Source organism: Rhipicephalus sanguineus, unplaced genomic scaffold (assembly GCF_013339695.2).
Source record: "Rhipicephalus sanguineus isolate Rsan-2018 unplaced genomic scaffold, BIME_Rsan_1.4 Seq172, whole genome shotgun sequence".
Taxonomy (NCBI): Eukaryota; Metazoa; Arthropoda; class Arachnida; order Ixodida; family Ixodidae; genus Rhipicephalus; species Rhipicephalus sanguineus.
In genome coordinates, this window is record NW_023614680.1 from 51,698 (window position 1) to 71,452 (window position 19,755).

The 19,755-nt window shown below is 46.4% G+C and overlaps 1 pseudogene; it reads left to right on the forward strand.

Moving 5' to 3' along the window:
• LOC119376620 (clotting factor C-like) overlaps positions 1-19,755 on the forward strand; it is a 45,352-nt pseudogene that overhangs the window by 12,964 nt on the left and 12,633 nt on the right.

Below are 19,755 nucleotides of genomic sequence, written 5' to 3' on the forward strand. Positions count from 1 at the left end.
TGCCGGCAGGGGACCGAACCTGCGACCTTCGAATAACGCGTCCGATGCTCTACCACTGAGCTACGGCGGCGGTCATCTCCCCGTCCACTTTATAGGGTATATATGTGGATTGAAACTTAGGAGTGTCAGTCAGCGCCAGTCGCAGCCATGGCGGCGAGTGTGGAACACTCTTTTTTTCTGCCTTTTTTTGGCGTCACGTAGCACGTGATCTATTTACGAGCAGGCAGCTGACCAATATTCCCTCGCATACTACCCGAAGGCATCATGTCTGCCAGAACGAGACCCTCGCTATGAATGAAGGAAAGATTACTTTTAAGGGCTCGTTTATATATATATATATATATATATATATATATATATATATATTACATCCATTGAGACGTCTGAAATGAAGGAAGAATCTACACAAAGAGATTGTACAGGCTGGGCTGCCGTATACCGCGACAACACAGCAGTGTTTAATACCCTTTTGGACATTTTATCGCCGACTTTAATAAGTACAGCCACCTTTAGCCTGTTCTTCATCTGAGCATTCCATATGCAAACTTCACAGTCTCAGTTTGGCGTTGTAAATACGGTGAGTATGAAGCACCTGCTATGACTCTAGCACCTTAAATTCTCACTTATTAAACAAAACATGTGGCTGACAAAAGAAGGTACTTCGCAGAAGTCTTCAGAATAAGCCGAGTGCCAATTTCTTTACTGTTAGAGCCCTCTAATATAAAGTATTTCTAAAGAAGACCAAGTTCAGTCGATTAATATTTATAGAAACCACATTCAGCTGGTTGTGTATAGTTATAAGATTATAAATGACTACGAATTTGTATGCCAGGTGTCGTTCCTTGCCCTCCTACTTTTCCCAGCTAGGGTGGGGAGTGAACGGGAAAGCGGTGAAGTGGCTCTTTACTGCTCTCCTCCGGCTACTCCTACGTAATTCTAAGCTCAAACATTCTTTCAAAAAAATGTGGGCGACTATAACGTTAAACTGCCCCGCGTTGTTTCCTTCCGTATAGGTCGTTAGCTGTTAATGACTGGTCGAATTTCTGGGACATGGTCGAATTTTCGGGGTCATGTTCACTGCACCTGCTCATAAGACGACGCAACAAATGACGCGTAAGTGATCCACCGCGTAATTACCACTTACGCATGCCTACGTTAAAAAAATAAACTCTTTTCAATACGGCGTATTGTTCGACATTGGTTCTTCGCTATTCGCCAAAATTTTTCGGTGTGCCATAAAATCGCCTCCTTGTTACGCGACATCAGAAGTCTGCGAAAACTCGCGGCGTTAAAATAAAGTGTGCACAATAAGTAGCGCGTTACTGTGCTGAATAACAATTTTTTTTTTTTTGGAATAGCCAGACAGTGTCTCATTCTGAACGTAATTCAAGAAGGCTGCCCACCAACCACTTTGGCAGCGGCTACTTATAGCAGCGAGCGAGATGGATTCATGTGTTTAACAGATACTTTCAGTTGTAGTATAATGACGTTGACCTGTTTTTGCGCGTGTACAACTCTCTGTGAACTCATCGTTGCTGACAGAGAGGTAGAGAGAGAAATAAACATTATTAGGAACGGGCACAATCCTTCGCAGGTGGGCAGCCTTCTTAGTCCAGAAAACCATGGACGCTGATAATCTCCCTGGTGAGGTATAGATCAAGCTACAGGGCAAACTTGAAAGATGGGCTTTTCAATGTGCTAAGTCCACTGCCTTGTTACAAGCCGCCGCGACCGCTGCAGGCTACCGTAGGAGAAGCAACTTGTGACGCAGGCTAATCGAAAACTAAAGTGGGGATCTTTTTTAGCTCTTCTGGATCGGCACAACTAAAATACTCGACACTTCTGCACACTCATCAGCTCACAGCCGCTTGGATATGAAACAGTGGCGATGCTATTCGTTTTGAATGAAAAAAACTAAATTTCCTGAAAAAGGAGAGCGTTTGATCGGGCTATAAAACGTTTACTGGTTCCCGCCCGTATTTGCGTCACCGATTACTTAAGTTTCAGGCCAGGCCGAACAAAATAAAATCATGACAGATAGCTGTAATCTTATAGAGCCCCTGCTGAGCGATAGCCTCCTCTGCAATGCTCGAGCGCAAGGCGCGAAAGCGTGGAATAGGCAGCCCGCACCGCAGAGAGCCTACAATGCTACAATGCGTGGTCATGACACATGGAGGACAGTCGTCCCAGCCGAATTGTAGGAAACTTATTTTACATAGATACGTGATTGCTGCGTTCAAGTAAAACTTTGCCTCACTTGTTAGTTTCCTAGTCCGCAGCCGACAATGACCACTGTCGTAAGTGGGGGGGCTCCGCCCCCCTAACATTTCTCAGTGGGCGGGAGGTGCTAGCGCCCCCCTTGACCCCCCGGTAGATACGCCTATGGCTGCAACCACTCCGTTCGCCGGCTGCCTTGCAGAGGCACATGATGTCGCAGTTTGACACGTCACCAATCACTAGATTTTCAACCCACAAGGCAGCAAGGGTGATTCATGGTGTCAGAGAAAAAAATCACAGTTTCACCGCGAGGGCGAAGCAATGAATGCGATAGGAACAAATTGTAATATCATACGAAGTAATGCTGGTAGCTAGCTATTTTGGATCCGATGTCGTGTAACTCTACAAAACGCTGGTGTGAGAGAATGCGGCCGCTCCAGGGAGAGATGCTCTTTTCACACAGTTTCTTCGCGTTGAGAGCCCAGCACCTAGAAGGGTACACGAGCCGACCGATGATGCCTGCCGAGATAGCGCGCGCGCCAGCCATCGTGACCGCGCACTGAGAATCGAAGTTCACAGCCGCTCGATCGATCCGCCTATAGGCAATGCAACTGCGTCTATTAGCGCAGCCTTAAGGAAGCTTCATGCCTTTTTTGGAAGAAAAAATTATGTTTTGTTTCAAGTGCGCGAAACAAAGGTAATTACTTTTTATATGATATGAAACAATTAAAACGCGATACATTCGCTTTTCGGACACCAGGACCTTATTCGGAAGGATATGGAAGGATAACGTACTATTGGTTTCATGACAACGCCATCGGTTCGGCATCGTACGCTAGCCATTTCTGACCGCGGCTGTGTTGTTTCCTCCCACGAGGCCCTGTGAATGGATATCAAATTGAAATAGTGCGCCTGCATAGCAAACTTTGGCAACGTCTGCACTTGTTTTGAAGCATGCCTTTCTCGTGCAGATTGCTGGTGCCAGAATGGAGGAGTCTGCGACAAGGACACAGGCAATTGCCGGTGTCTCCCAGGATTCTCTGGTACACTTTGCGAAATCAGAGATGGTAAGGGGATGAGCATGCATCTTATGCTGTTTGTATTATTCATTGTTTTACTGGGGGAGCAGAGCAGGGGTGTATTACGCAGACTGAAACGGCGTGTTTTGCTGCCGTTAAAATAAACGTCTTTAAAAACGTCCAGCGTGTCATGTGGATGCCTCAATTTCTGTTTTCCTATTACGTCTGCCATGTTACGCAGTAGTCGTAAAGTAGGCATGTGTTACTGTTCCATGCACGAGCATGGGCCTCGGCAGGAGTGCACAAATTGGGCACATTTTCCGGATAAGCTTTTGTTCATGTTGTGTACTTTATTTACTAGATTAACTAAGTAACAGCACGTATGTTTATATGTTCTGACTCCTCGCATCATATCGACTTTCTAGACTAACTCGTGGGTTCAACGCCCTGTTCAAGGCCTCACAGCTTTTTGATTTTGTATTTATTCTTCCCCATTTGTTATTTATTACCTATCCAACTAACACGATTTACATTTTATTTTTTTTTCTTTCAATTGACCTATATATGATCGTTATTACTCCGTTGCTTAAATATTGCTGGATTCTTGTCAGGCTGCCCCCCTCCAGCTCATCCGCAAGGTGTCTTAGCTACCATGGCGCCTCCAAACCTACCAATGATTATCCACTACAACTGCCCAACTGGCTTCAAGAGGATCGGTGCTGGCACCATCAACTGCCTGAACGATGGCTCCTGGAATGGAGTGCCACCCTATTGTGGTAAGACCGCCATCTGGATGCGGCGTCTCCTCTTGCATGTTTAGATGCGAAGCGGCTTTTGCTCGGGGCTGTGTCCGTCCCTTGGCGACCATCCACTCGGGAACCAGGTGTGCTGGCACGCGCTAGCGCGTTCGGGCCTGTGTAAAGGGCTGGGTAAGATGCTGTGGCCTCTCCCCCTTACACTCTCACAGCAATCATGTGATGGCGTCGGGGAAAGAGATTCTGCAGACGCGCGATGAACCAACGCGTTGTATCCTAGTCAGAACGCGTTGGCACGCGCTAGCGCGTTCGGGCCTGTGTAAGGGGCAGGGTAAGACGCTGTGGCCTCTCCCCCTTACACTCTCACAGCAATCATGTGATGGCATCGGGGAAAGATATTCTGCAGACGCGCGATGAACCAACGCGTTGTATCCTAGTCAGAACGCGCTGCGCTAGCGCGTTCGGGCCTGTGTAAGGGGCTGGGTAAGACGCTGTGGCCTCTTTCCCTTACACTCTCTCAGTAATCACGGAACATTAAGTCGACCCATGCGCTGCTTCGCATCCCCACATGGTTCCCTTTAGTGGGAGATGGTGTAATTTTTTTTCTACTTCGGATGTAAAAAAATACGGGGGTCTTTATACAAAGGATCCTAATTTATTTACGCTGAGCTATATGGTTAGCGTTATAATCGTAGAATGATGTCACAGCGCTGTGATAACATGGTAATGGTATCGCTTGAAATCAAAGCCCTCAAAGGTTATGTTGCATTATCACCGAACTTCACTTGTCAAGGCGTAAGCTTTATTTCAACTCGACGGCTCTGGATGTACAACATACACGCGAGCCTTACTTTGAGTGCTTACTCGAAGTTTTCGTATAAGTGGTCGTCATAAGAACGCATCCCCTTAACGACGTAATGGTCTTCGAGGGAAGGGACAAACTGAGTCGGTATCCTTTTATGGAGTCTTGAGAAGGTGTTCGGGATGGTTCAAGCTATGTGACCGCATGCGGTGATAATTTAGTAGCCTAAATGAAAGCCTCGTTTGCTTTCCAGTCTACCTCTCTCGTTCTTTTTCGTCATTAGAAGCCTCAGGTGACACCCACAATTGTAGCTTATTCTGGAACGCTCGCGATGCGCCCTACTATAACGCTCGCTAATATCCTTCGCTGCACTCTCTCTCAGGCTACCGCCTTTAGTGAGTCTAATTATGCCATTGCCAGGGACACGCAGAGTAGAATGCAGACATTACGTCTTCGCCAGTCCGAACTCTTTGAGCTAAAGAAAATAAAAATGCAGAAAAGCGTCGGGAAGATCCACTTTTACTAATAGCGCCAGACGAGAGAGCAATTACTTCGCAATCTACGTTTCACAAGCTTGCAGCGACTCGCGCGGGGTTCACCTTCTCTCCCATCTTTTCTGTATTTTTCTATCCTTACTTGCCGTTTTTTGTGCGACCCTTACGCAGAGAGGCAGGTGCCGTGCCCTCCGTTACCCGACGTGGCTCGGAGCGTCGTGCAGGTGCATGGCACTGCGACCAGCGTGCGAGAGATCCAGTACAACGGCACCACCGTGACCTACTCATGCGCCGACGGATACGAAGTCGTTGGCGCAAAGTCGCTGGAGTGCACCCACGAGGGCGTCTGGACGGCATCGCCGCCATCCTGCCTCAAAGGTCAGTCTGGCGAGCAGAGAAGGCTTTAAATGTGTAGCGGTGATCACGCAGCTCACATAGGCAGTCAGGAGAGAGAAAGCAGCAGCCGTATATGGATGAAGCAAACGGCTGATCTGCATATTGATAAGAAACCAACCTCCAATAAGTGTATTGATGTCCGTTGGCTTAGTATGCACTTCATATAATGCGTCTGGCAATTATTCTTTTTTGTATATTATTATTTTCTTTTGTGCGGATTAAAGGTTTTCGGCTCTGCAACAGGCACTCTTACGCGGCTCCACTGGTAGCATAAACGGCTTTATCGGTCAAATATCGGTCTTCACATACGTTCCAAGTGTTGAGTATCTTCTGTAAATGTGAATTAAATTTTAGATGGATGTCGCCGAGGATATAGTTATGGTCTCTGGCCAGTGTTGTTGAGGTGTGATTTTATACCTTGATATTTACGTTAATACAAGTTAAAACGGAGGGAAGAGAGGAGGCATCGTTGGAAACTGTGGCGCGGCGCCGTACAAAACGCGCGCCCGAGCAAATTTTCAGTGCGCATTCTACTAGCGACCTGTCTTGTCCTTTTAGACTTTTCAACCGTTGCCCATAATCAGGAATGTTACTAATAATACAACAAGCGCACCGTCGACTAGATCAACAAAACGCTTAATTTCTCCTGTGGTTTTATTGTAACTCTCAATCTCTGGTGTGTTTCTTGGCAATTAATTTATATGATATTGTTTGAGCTGTTAGATGTAACTTCAGAACGACTAATTTTGATTTACATAGTTGTATCAGTGCACTTGATTCGCAGAAGGAGAACATAGTGCATGGACATGCAGGAGCCATTGCTATATCTCTACAAACCAATTCGTGTAGCTTTGTTGAAAAGTTGACGAGTTGAGCGATTTCGTACCGTATTATTGTATACAGCCGCACGACACAATGTGCTCTGCATCGTAACGTTTGCATCGTTCCTTCCTCTTTCCATGCTACTTTGTTGCTATGCCCATATAGCGGCGATGCAAACCAGCGCTAACAAGGAACACACTCATCGTAATTAATTTAGAAAGCTCATTTTATTTGCCTGCTCAAGTAATGAACTTGTAACCAGCTTGACGTGCGGCTCCATGGGAAGTTTTATGCTTCTGCAGGGCCGAATTCACGGTGATTTAAGTTCGTATAAGTATACTCTTTTGCAATTAGCAGCGGTACCCCTGTGACGTCCGACATCATGTCCACTCTTAGGAACATTTCTAAAGAAGTTTTTGTAAGCACCAGCCATGATTTCATAGGGATACACAGACGCGCACACGCCCAGTGGATCGCTTTCACAAACATGCCGCAGTCATGGGAGCTGGGTCAGATGGCGAAAGAAGTACAACGGCCGATCTTAGACAATGAGACAATCAAGAACATTTAAGAGATGACTGACCTCGCGTTTCAGTAAGCTAGAAAGAGCTCACTGGGACAAGCACAAAACGGGAACGAAGTATCTGTTTTCGGCCTCTGTACATTGTAGCAGTTTGTGTCTGTACGTCCGATATTCCACTAAGCTCCACATTGCATTATACAGGCATTGTTAACGATTTGTTAAATCAATAGTTTTACTCAACACTATTATTGCGTCTTTTGACTGCATGCCATGCTCAACTAAATAAAGCATGTAAGCCATGAAAAAAGAAAAAAATTCCTCAGAGCTTTGAAATGAAACTGAAATGTTCGACCCTGTAGCGTGTGATTTAATTGACTTCTACAAACTGCCTTCAATTTCTGTGCTGCGTGGCGACGCCTTGACGAAATTCTCATAAACAACCCAAAATGCTGTAAAGACGAGGTACGAAGAACGTGACACACAACGCAAATGCTCGTGTTGAGCGCATGCGTTCTCAATGTGAAACACTGCGGCATACCTGTATACAATTCGAAGAAAAAAGGATGTACGCATTATCATGCGGCACGACGTATGTAGACCATCAGATGGACAGGCGCCTGAACGATATATTGAAAGAGCCTAAGCGTAAAATAACGAAAATACTATCGGGTATTGAGCTTTCACTGTAGAGAGTGCAGTTGCGCTCTTTCGTTGGAAGATGCTATGTGTATACTGCGTAGGTCAGTTAATCGGGAGACTAAATCGAATCGGGCGAATAATGTGTAGGCGAGGCATGTAATCGGAGAAGGATGCCTGCTACCTGTCGGCATCTAGCATGTTTCCGCAGTAGGTCTTGTTTTCTTGTTTATTGTCTTCCTTGTACGACTAATAATGTGCCGCCTATGGCTAGGGGTGGCCTTCACGAATGCCATTTCGAATCGGAATGGCCAGCAGCCCGACATGTGATAACTGTAGGTGCGAGGAGACAATCGCCCGTTTTCTCTGTGAGTGTCCTCGCTTCAGTGCACCAAGCCCCGCCCCGGTGGTTTAGTGGTTATGGCGCTCGACTGCTGACCCGAAGGTCGCGGGATCGAATCCCGCCCGCGGCGGCTGCATTTTCGATGGAGGCGGAAATGTATGAGGCCCGTGTACTTAGATTTAGGTGAACGTTAAAGAACCCCAGGTGGTCGAAATCTCCGAAGCCCTCCACTACGGCGTCCCTCATAATCATATCGTGGTTTTGGGACGTTAAACCCCAGATAATATTATCATTATTCAGTGCACCAACAAAGGAACTATAAAAAGTGTTAGATAGACTTGAGAATCGCCCAATGCCGGAGGAAAAGGTCTTAGGACACTGGCCGAAACCGTCCTCGGCACGAAAAGCTTTGAGAGCGTTGTTGCGCTTCTTGCGGGCAACTAGTCTCAGAGACAGACTTTAAGCAGTATCGTTTATCGCATTATTGTTCTTTTCTCTCTCTCTCTCTCTATTGAAACATCTCTTTTCTATAATCTTTTATTCTCCTTAGCCCTTTTCCCAGCACAATGTAGCCAGCCGGTATGAGAATTGGCTAACCTCCCCGTCCTTCCGTTTTTTCCCCCTCCTCTACGTCTTCTGTCATTCTCGCGTACCAGGTTTTATTATTCGCGGTCAAGAAAAAGCATGTTGCCAGTGCGCCTTGTAGTTGTCTACATATCGTTTCTAGTGCCTCGTCTTCTCTTTTGCCGTTTGCTGCTATTGAGATCCTGTCTGACAAGAAATCAGGCTGTCACTAGCTGTCTCGCTATTTGCCTAGAAAATCGACGTGCCGCGTCTGATAATCGTCTTCACAGAAAGCGATACATTTCCTTCCAGTTGCCGAAACAGAAGTGACGTGCTCAACAAAAGCCAAAGAGGTCTTATCTGGTGACAGCGAAACGGCAGTGAGGTAAGTAAGGCGCGTACACACTGTTCATATTGAGCTAGAAAGCAGGCGCTTATCGACGGGAGATGTGCACTCTTTAACGATAAGAGCGTTGCAACATTCGCCTGGTATCATGGCCATGCTGCAATGTTCGCCTGGTCTCATGGTCGGGAGGCCGTGCATAACTTAATACTGGACGCCGTGCAGGAACTCCTCCTTTATACTACACCGCGTAAATAAAAATGAGCCTTGCATAATTTCTATAACGAAAGTAAGGACTAGGGCCATGCGACAAATATATATATATATTTTAGAGGTTGTTACCGTTGGATAAATAAAGTTTATTCAAATCCAATCGAAATTAGAGGGTGTTCACTGAACAAAAGCCGCCTTGCAAAGGTAATGACAGAGGATGGTCGAAAAATGCATATCAAGTGTCTGAGGCCTCATACGAAGGAAATCCCTGCGGATTTCCTCCGTATGGTTTAGCATCTTGCTATATTCTCTAATGAATTGACAACTTCTTTGTGTGTGATTCAGTTGCAACATATTTAAACAATCCTCTGGTCACGCTCGGGATAACTTCTGGCGTGAGCGCGCTGCTCCAAGCATGGATGCTGCTTGTCGTGCCTCGTCTATATATGTTAGGTCATGGTGTCTGTCGAACGGTAGCGCGACACAGGTGTGATCGGTGGTTGTCTCCGAACTTGTGCCTCGCAGAAGGCATCCATTTCAGCTTCAGTGTGGCGCCTGCGAAGAGCTGGCTCCTTACGTCAAGGCACATCTTTAGACCGCGAAATATTTCAGCTTTTTTTTTTCCTTTGTGTGTGTCTCTCTCTCTCTCTCTCTCTCTCTTTTTTTTGCAGTTCTCGCATTTCGCAAAAATTGTGCTCAGGTATATAACCACTCTCGAGTAACAAAAATTAAAGGATTCCGCTTTCCTTTTTGACTTTCGTATCGCTATATCTCGGTTAATAGCTTGTTTTGTCTATAATGCTTATGGTGCAATAGACGCTTCCTAAAACGTCAGAGTAAGCAACGACTCTATATAGCTGCGCTTCAATGCAAGACGGTTGATTTGGCTGTCGAGGACGAGCGCGCGCGGCGTTACTCTGAACTTCATCATGCAAACACGGTTATCGCATCTCGTCCCGATGTAAATTTCTGACCACTCGCAGGTTGCACTGTCCCCCCGGCTGCGGCCTGGTGTCCGACTTGGTGATTGGCTCCTATCAATACCACGTTCTCTCCTCGATCTGCCGCGCAGCCGTGCACGCTGGCCGAGTGAACAACGCCGGCGGCACGGTGCATGTGCGAGCAGCGGGCGCTTACGCCGACTTCGTCGCCTCCAAGGCCCACGGTGTCTCCTCAGCTAAGTGAGTGCCGCCGGCCCCGAGGTTTTACTGTAGTGCGGTCTTTCCGATGCTCACTGACTCTGCGCTGGTAATTCAGCAACACGTTGCCGCGTGTATGTATACATATTGGGGGAAGTTCAAATAGAGTTTGTGAAAAAGCCTGAAGTTTCTTCGGTTGTATGCCTGGCGAGACTGTATCTTTAAGGCCCCAGAAATTCCAGTGACAGGTGGAACACGCTAAGAGCATATGACGTATACGCTAAGAGTATAACATAATAAGATGAATGAACGAAAGAAGGGGAGCTTCTAGGGGCTCGTTTTTTCCTTGTTAGACAGAACATTAATTAGAACTAACAGACAAGAAAAGCCAAGGGAAGTATGGGGATGTTATTTGTAGTAATTATGACGTAAATATGAAGAAAGTAAAGTGGACGAAAAGATAACTTGCCGCTGGCAGGGACCGAAGCAGACAGGGTCAGCTGGCAAGCTCGTAAAAGAGAAAAAAAGAAGGAAAAGAGAGAAAAAATATCACGTGCTTCGTGACGCCAGCAGGCACAAAAATAGTGTTCCACACTCGCCGTCATGGCTACTAGCGCCGCTGACTAACATATCACAAGTTTAAATGCACATGTATACCCCATAAAGTGGACGGGAGATGAACGCCGCTGTAGCTCAGCTGGTAGAGCATCGGACGCGTTATTCGAAGGTCGCAGGTTCGGTCCCTGCTAGCGACAAGTTATCTCTTCCTCCATTTTACTTTCTTCACATTTACATCATAATTACCACAAATAACATCCCCTGTACTTTTCTTGGCTTTTCTCGTCTGTTAGTTCTAATTAATAATACGACGAAGTAATTTAAACAGTGTCTGTGAGAGAAAGAGAGAGGATTGAAGCCAGAGGCCAAGGGAGGGGGTAACTTTCCTTAAGTGCCCTGTGGGTCTGAGGGACAGCGTAGTGGAGGGTTCCGGATAAATTTTGGCCGCGAGATGTTCTGCAAAGAGCACCTAAAGCATGATACTTAGGCGTTTTATTTCAACTTCACTGAAACGCGGTCGCCGCGGTAATCGAACCTGCCACCTCATACTATATACTCAGCAGCAGAGCGCCATAGCCAATGAGGCAGTATAACATGTCCAGGCTTCGTCGTTGGGTCAAGCTCGGCACGCTTACTCATACTTGCACATATCTCATGATTTTTTTTTTCTTCTCTAATACCCATACTTGCGCATAAATAAGTTAAAGCGACGAGGACCACAAAAGAACATGAAGAGTACACGTTGCAGGCTTCTTCTTGTCAGGGCTTCCCGTCAGGGTAGCCGACACCTTATTTTCTTCTGGGGCCGCCGCGACGTCCTCTTATTGTCGCTTCCCGACAAGACGGGATTCCGCCACAATCTCTATTTTTATGCTTTCATATTTTCGTTATTTCAGCTTCTCCTCTCTTGGAGCCAGTTTCAGATTCGTCACTGTGGACGACTCGCAATGGAGGATTCCTGATGAAGGTGCGTATGTCGGCATACGAATAAACATGCGCGCTATAGTGCTACGCCGTGCATCATCATCGGCAATGCTTAACATGGTCACCTCAGGAACAGCACTGCAGCTGATAATACGTGAAGTATAAATCACTTATATTAGTGATCGATTAATCACTTACATATTAATCGCTTATAAGAATGAAATTTACTGTAGGCCTAATATTCTAATCGAAGCGAAAAGGCCACGCAACAACAGACAACTTGTCACCAGTAAGAACCGAAGCTGGAACGTTTGTATGACGTGGGCAGTGTTTTGCAAAGTGAACTACGCTGACGATCGTTCTTTAGTCAACTTTCGGAAGTATTCGTGCATATTTATGACTCGTCATGCGAAGGTTGCCAGCTCGGATCTTACCGGTGCGTCTATTCTTGCAATTTCACGTAAAAAAATCAAATTATACAACTTTAATTTCCAAATCACGACATGATTGAGGCACACCGTAGTGGCGTATCCGCATTATTAATGCGCAGTAGGAATTCCTTAATGCGCACTTATATGCAAGTTCATAAGCGTTTCTGCATTTCACCTTTATTTAAATGTCACGGTCGCGGCAGGTATCGACCAGTGACCTATGGAGATCAGCAGTGCAACTCCGTAGCCACTAAGCTACCACACCGGGTCACTTGCATGGCCGTTTTCCTTCGTTTAAATTGTTAATGTATCAAAAATTTAACACTCATCCATAATTCTACAGTTCAATAACAGTTTTCATATTCAATGCGCTTTCTTTTAGTTCATTGTGTGTAGGGGTTCACTTGGTTTTCGAGTAAACCGATTCCCGTTGTACTCACTGATACAAAAATTTCTGTGTTAACTCCTCTTCGCAGGCTGTCCTTCCAAGTGGACAGATTCCGGCAGCTTCTGTTTTTACTCCGCCGGAAAAAGCCGTCCTCGGGCACCGGCGAGGAATTTTTGCCGAAATCTGGGAAGCCAAGCTATAGCTCTTCGCGGAGACAACGCTACGAAGGCCCTTGTTGCCGAATTTCTGGCCGCTAATGGTATTTCCTTTCTCTATTCGTTGTTCAAACGAAGTGCAATTTTATTGATTTTCGCCTACACATTCGCTACAGTTAACTTCGTCATTAACAATTCATCTCAGAAATTAATCTCTCAAATAACAATTTTTTCAGCATTTCTTGAAATACAAAATATATTCTAGACCCTAAGCGGAGGGTTAGGTTGAAAGATTGAAAGCGCTTGATTTTTTTTTAATCTTTCTGGCAACTGGGCGATTGCATGCTACGATAATATGATTTCATCAATGGGCCAACAGATTAATAACCAGGATACCTTTAGAAAACTTGAAGGCTGCCTGTGTCAAGTGATAAGAATATCTTAAGCACCAATGTAGGAATTTTTTAAGTATGCTTCAAATTCGAAAATAAAAGAAAAAAAAATCACAGCATATCCACGGAGTGAATGATGATGAGTGGGCGAAGCTGCGGAGGTTCATCGGTAAACCGTGAATCTTCCGTGAATTCTGCCCAGCACATCATCACCGACGTGAGATCGGGCGCGTTTATATTAAAGGTTCGATGAGTTATGACGACTTGCAGCTCCCTTTAATTTTACATGTACGCTGTGAATTTTCATTGTTTAGAAAACCATTGCTTTAGAAAACATCTGGCGTCTTTCGTTAAGCAGCTGGCGTCTTTTCATTTTGCTTTAGAAACATCTGGCGTTCTTTCGTTTTGCTTTTACAAAACATCTGGCGTCTTTCGTTGGTTTATTTCATCAATCAACGGCGTTTTGAACAAAATTTTTATTGTTTAATGACGCACAGGAGAAATCTCACCAGGCACTACCTTAGAGGTAACAATGGCTGCTAATGGGAATGAGAGACAGAAGAAGTCGGCTTTTAGCTAGCACTTACACTTCTACTTCTACTAACGTTTCCTACTGGAACATGCCAATGGCTGCTAATGGGGAATGAGAGACAGAAGAATTCGGCTTTTAGTTAACGCGCACGCTGCGAATTTTTATTGTTCAACAACGCACAGGAAATATCTCCCACCGGCACCACCTTGGAGGTCAAAGCGTAAGAATGGTTACGCACTACGACTACTACTACGACTACGAGGGACGAACGGGTGCCGCCTTAAGGAGCTTCGCCCCTAAAAAGATGCACCGTTACAATGCTGTTTTAGGAGTTCGTGCAGCACCGCCGTAATAGTGTAGTCTCCGCCCTTACATGTTTGCAATGAAAAGGTAAGTTAAAGCACTTGTGCTATACTTGCAGGAATTGTGGAAACATGGCTTTCAGAGCTGCAAGTTCAGTCGCCGTTCCTCCTGAATCCGGAAAACAGCGGGGGACACCTGCGTGGCACTTAGCGTCGCCAACCCCAGCCAGCCCGAAGTCATAACAAGGCTATGCGGTCTTGCTCTTCCAGTCACTTGCTTTGCGGTCAAGACATTAAAACTAGGTGAGAACGATAGCCTCTCTGAGCTTTTGCGCGCTTTGGGGTGACTTCAGACGTACGGAACGAATTACATGTGATTACCTATTGGTAATCAATGACATTTGTTTTTTGTTTCGAAATTAATGGATTACTTTAGTTGCACGCTTTAATTCTATTCCCCCTTTTTGGGTGATCAGTTACATATTACCAGTTACTTGAGTAACGAGAAGCTATTAAAGGCATCACAGCTTTGAGCACTTCAATTTGGCGGGAACTATGCGACATAACCTCCAGAGGCCATGCCGTGAAGTATAACGGATAGGTGGGCAAGTTGATTTGGGTTCATAATCTGTACAGCTAAATCCGGCTGCTTTGCCTTTGTTTCTTTGTCCTGATGATGTTTGCCGGCTAATTGAACAGGCGTTGGTATGGCTCTGTAGCGATGGCCACTGCAGCATTTAACTGACTCTACCGGGAGTGCCTTCCCCAAGCCCTAGGAATTGCTACGCGCTGCACTTCATGGAGGGCCCAAGCGCGAGCGTCGCGGCGACGCAAGCACAATCTTGTGCGCAAAATTGTTCGTACGTTAGAACACTACCCTTTTCTCCAGCGCGCACATCGAGCGGGTTTTCGGGGTCGCTGCTGATATCTTTACAAATAAACGATGGAAGATGACCGACGAAAATTCTTAAAAGCAATTTGTAAGGTTCGGAGAAACCAGCGAGCCGGGGGCAGGTCGTTGGTCCCTGTATGCCCGCAACGTCGCCCGCGCACAGAGAGAAGGCGCGGGGGTTGCAGACGGCTGCCACCTGGGCAAGTACAATGCCACCACGGCTGGACAGCTAGGTGAGTCGCCGTAGGCAAGTTGGCTCTGAGGGAAGACAGCCGGTGGCAGCAACTCTCCCGAGTACGCTATCACGGAAGGACTCCGAATGTCACCCCTCCCCTTCGGTAGAGCCCTTTCCCCGCAGGTGCAGCTACACGGACGCTGCTGCATGAAAGGCGCGCCAAGGTCGGCGAGACCACGTGACTGCTAGTGGGGAAAGCAGGTGCGCAAGGGGAGACGAAAGATCTGGACCGTGGGAAGAAGGCCCGTCTGGTCTGAGCGGTGTTACAGCTAGGCAGTGCTCGGGGCTCCCGAGGTTGGACGATGTCCAAAGTAGCCGGCCAGAAGTTGTAAATACCATGTAAATATGTTCTTCTCGTAACCACTTCTGTACATAAAACTGCTTGCTCCAAGATCCCCGAGCCTCTGCTTGCAAGTCGCCACAACAACCGTCTCTGACGGGGCACCTCGAGTGTAAAAACTTCAAAAGCCTGGTGGTCAGCCTCCGATCGCGGGTAAAAGAACCCAACTTTACTCAATTATTGCTGTAGAGAAACATGATGTGAAGGGCTGAAGAGGACGCAGTGAAATAACCAGGCCACCTCAGTGGACTAAGGAAAATTTTGGGCCCTGACAGTGCTTCCTTCCCCTTTTCTTTTAATCCCTTTCCCCCAGTGTAGTGTAGCAAACCGGACGCGCGTCTTATTGACCTCCCTACCTTTCATTCCTTTCCTTCCTCCTCCTCCTTGGGCCCGTGGCCAACAAGAGATTTGCAGAAGTGAGCTTTAAAAGCGTTCAAAACTTTTCTGTAAGATGGTGGCATTCTTAGCCGTTACTAACGCATTTAAAGGGGTACTCACACGAAGTTTTTCAGTTGTCGTTTTATTGCGTCAAATGAAAGGCCAAGCCCTCAAGAACCTAGAAAAGGCAGTGCTAAGCGCGAGTGCACCCTGACAAAGTAATTACAATATGTTTTTAAAAGCTGGTTTCGGTTCCTACTGTGCCCTGACGTCACAACACGGCATGAGCTTCTCGTCACGTGCTCGCACAATATATGGTGACGTGTCTACGGCCGCGCCGCACCGTGGCCCCATTGGTGACGCACAAGCCGCCATTTTGAATGTTTTGGTGACGCACAAGCGGCCATCTTGGAAGTTTTGGTACCTGACGTCATCACAACTAGCCGTACTGCTGCGTGAGTCACCAGAATTAGTACTGTAGCATGACGCCAAGCTAGTGTCGATGTCGGTAGCTGCGCCACGGAAAAATTGACTTTAACATCGAAATAATATACCTTATCAGCATTTTCTGAGCTTTCCCACTTGCTCGGAGCCGTCTCGCCGAAAAAAAGGTGTCAGTACCCCTTTAAGCTTTGTTCTGTTTTACGTCACATTGTATATTTATGTGACTGTTGACTATTTTCCTCTTGGACGTTATGTTATATATGTTACATTTTATTTTAACACCACCGCGTATGTGCATTATGTGACTGTTGGCTATGTTTTCTTGAATGTTATGTTTTTACGTTATGCCTTTTACTGTTATGTATTTATGTGGTAATTCATCTACATCATGTATGACTTCAGGGCTTTATATAAGGGGAGATTATCCGCTGTATTTTTGAGAAGTCATAGTGCCATGGTGTTCTTCAATTTGTACATTGTGTGCGCTGAGGATTTGTTATATACGGAAATTTTGGACGCTGTATGCTCTATTTCGTACACCTCTAAGAGCTGAGGAGTAGCCGGTGCCTTATTTGTGGCCAGCATCGTCTTACGTCATGTCAATAATAATAAAAAAAATTAATGGTTGCACTAAGTCGCGCAAAGCTTCGCACCGCGAAGCACGGGCCCGTCGCCACTTCTATTACCCGTCGACCGACACGTCTAGCTTCGAGATGCGCAGCTTCCTCCTCGGGAGTACGCACTCTCTTAGGACGCCCCATGATTCTCTAGGTCTGCTCGCATGCTCTGCTAGCGTGCCTGGATAGCCGAGTGGTTAGGACGCTCGCCTTCGGATCGAGGGTACACGGGTTCGACTCCCGCCACATGAATAATTTTTTTTCGGCAAGAATTTTTCTCGTTCTCTTTCTTTCTATCCTTTTCTCTCTCTTTCGTTGATGTTCTCTCTTTCTCTTTATTTCTCTCTTTCTCATTCTTTCTGTGCGACGCTTTACTCTCTGCCCTCCTCCTTTTTCCCTCCCCCTCCACGAAGGTCGCGGGATCGAATCCCGGCCGCGGCTGCTGCATTTTCGATGGAGGCGAAAATATGTTAGGCCCGTGTACCTATATAGATTTAGGTGCACGTTAAAGAACCCGAGGTGGTCGAAATTTTCGGAGCCCTCCACTACGGCGTCTCTCATAATCATATCGTGGTTTTGGGACGTTAAACCTCAGATATCATCGTCATTTCCCTCCCCCTCGTCACGCTCACTTCCCTTTCCAACCCCCTTGCTACACTATACTGTGCAAGGCTCTGCTAGCGTGCCTGGATAGCTGAGTGGTTAGGAAGCTCGTCTTCGGATCGAGGGATCGAATCCCGCCACGTGAAGAATTTTTTTCGGCAATAGTTTTTCTCTCTTTCTTTATATATTTATTTCCGTCTGTGTGTTTGTTTCTCTCTCTCTCTCTGTGTACTCGTTCTGTCACCCATCAGGGTTATAACAGGCCACGCCGTAGAGGTGAGTAGTGGGATTTGCCCAAATTCTGCGGCACATTATTGTTCATGATGATGATAGTTTGCGACAGGGTCGACATAGGGCCAGCTTAAACAGCTTTGCTGTTAAAAAGGTGCCAGGCCAACTCCTTCTCGTATTTATTGGAGTCGTACAATGTTAACTATTGGGAGGAAAGTAACCCAGGAGTAATCGATTGCTTGAGTAATTTCTACACCTGTTTTGGGAGCATTAATTGTTCATTACAATAAACTGCAGTTGTGAAGAAGGAATTGCAATCGATTACTTTTTTATTGCGATAGCAATTATATGGACAGTCTCGGCTGGTTTTTGCCGCCGCCGTCATGCACCGTATATGTATGTATATATATATAAAAGTCCCAAGGAAATATAATTCAGAAAAATGCTTCCGAAGCGCGGAATCGAACCAGCGACCACTCGCTCGGCAGCGCGTGGCGCTAACCACTGCGCCACAAATCGCAGACCTTTCACGTAGCTAACGGCGAGCATTATATACACAGCCTTTACCGCTGGCAGGACTCGGAGACGGCTAGCGCCTATAAGCGTTTCTTCATTACCAGCGAGATGGCGCGAGGAGCGCCAACGGGCGCATTTAAAAATCGTCGGCCAGCTCGCTCGCTTCTTCCAGTATTTGCGCAGGGAGAACCTTACCCTTCCGCTGTCTGCTCGCGCGGTAGTTGCTGTCGGGGGGTAGATGTTTCTGCAGCGTAGCAGCGCGTTCATCACGGGCCGCTTTTCTTGCTATCGCATTCATTGCTTCGCCCTTGCGGAGAAACTGTGACTTTTTTCTAACTTGAACAAGTCTGCTCGGCTTAAAAACACTTCACTTTAGATGTGATATGTCTGCATTTTTTCTTGCACCCTCAAAGGATAGCCCAAGCAGTCGCTAGTATTCCTTTAAGTTAGGTTAAGTACAGTTTGTCTTATTAGCCGAAATTTCTTATAGCTAATTGGCAGTCACTTCCTGAATCCATTCAGGTTCCGTGTACTACGTCAAATGAATGTTTATAGTAATTTGACATATATGCGTGTTTCGCTACGAAATCATGAAGTAGTAAAACCACCTTCAATATTTCTCTGCGGGTTATTTCGCTGCAGTTAAACTGGATCCAGTACTTTTCTCAATCCATCCGTACACGTCCTGCCCGGTTAGCGAGTAGTAAATGAACATTAACGTGCAGAATGAGGATCGTGAAGGGACAAGGGAAGAGGCACTCGTACGCGCAACAACGTGATGCAGATCGCGGTCGATATGAACGCCATTGCCGTTTTTGTGCGCAGTCCCGTGCGAGGACCCAGGCCCAGTCAAGGGTGGTTCGGCGCTGGTGGAGAAGACAGCGCACGGCCGCTTCCTGGAGGGAAGCCGGATATCCTACTACTGCAAGGAGCTGCACTACCTCAGTGGAGAGGGAAGGCTCACGTGCACCGCCAACGCACCTGGAGTGCCCAGAAGCATCGCTGCATTCCCGGTGCGTGCTAATATAGCGCCACTACTTCGGCCGTACCGTGGAACGATCAATGCAGGGAAAACACTCGCACCCCAGCCGGCGAAAACACTTGCTGGGCTTTAACGAGTTCATGCATTCTATAAGCTCGCCATAACAATTTTTGTTTTTTAAATGCGAAGCATTTCTTAGCGAACTTCTGCGACTTTGAGCGTATCTATCTATCTATCTATCTATCTATCTATCTATCTATCTATCTATCTATCTATCTATCTATCTATCTATCTATCTATCTATCTATCTATCTATCTATCTATCTATCTATCTATCTATCTATCTATCTATCTATCTATCTAGCCGCCTACGACTTTGTGCTCTCCTGGTCGCTTGGTTCATCGAATGTGCACCAAAATTGGTATGGCGTAACATGACTGTATGACGAACATGAATGGCAAGTCATAACATGAAAATCATGACACGCATGTCATGTACAGCATGATTTACATGCTACGCTCATGGTGCGCTGGCGGCCGTTTCGCTAGTTTGATATACACCAAAATTG